Raw genomic sequence first — 423 nt, 5'->3', positions numbered from 1 at the left:
CTCTGTCCAAGCTCATTAATACACCAGCTGCACTGACCAATACAACGCTTTATGTATAATTGACGTATCGTACGGCCAATCAACGCAAAGCAAGCTGATCAAACGGACCAATCAGAACGCGGTTGATGCCCCGCCTCCGTTACTGCAGAATTCCGAGGGTGACAGCAGGAATCTAGTCTTTTCCTCAGAAATGACTGGATTCTCTGAACTAAGACGTGATTTTATTTATTTATTTATTTATTTTGCCTTACAGTGTTTGTAAAAGGGTGTCCTACTGTATTTTTTATTATTTTTTTTACATGAACTGAATATGAAATTTCAGTATAACAGTATAAGTATGCTTGTTTGTTTGTGACTCTACAGCTGTAAACTGTAGAGTCTGGACATTCAAACAGCACCAGTAGTTTCACCACCATCATGTTT

Source organism: Ictalurus punctatus, chromosome 1, assembly GCF_001660625.3.
Source record: "Ictalurus punctatus breed USDA103 chromosome 1, Coco_2.0, whole genome shotgun sequence".
NCBI lineage: Eukaryota > Metazoa > Chordata > Actinopteri > Siluriformes > Ictaluridae > Ictalurus > Ictalurus punctatus.
The sequence above is the reverse complement of the archived record's forward strand: the minus strand, read 5'-3'. Positions refer to the sequence as shown.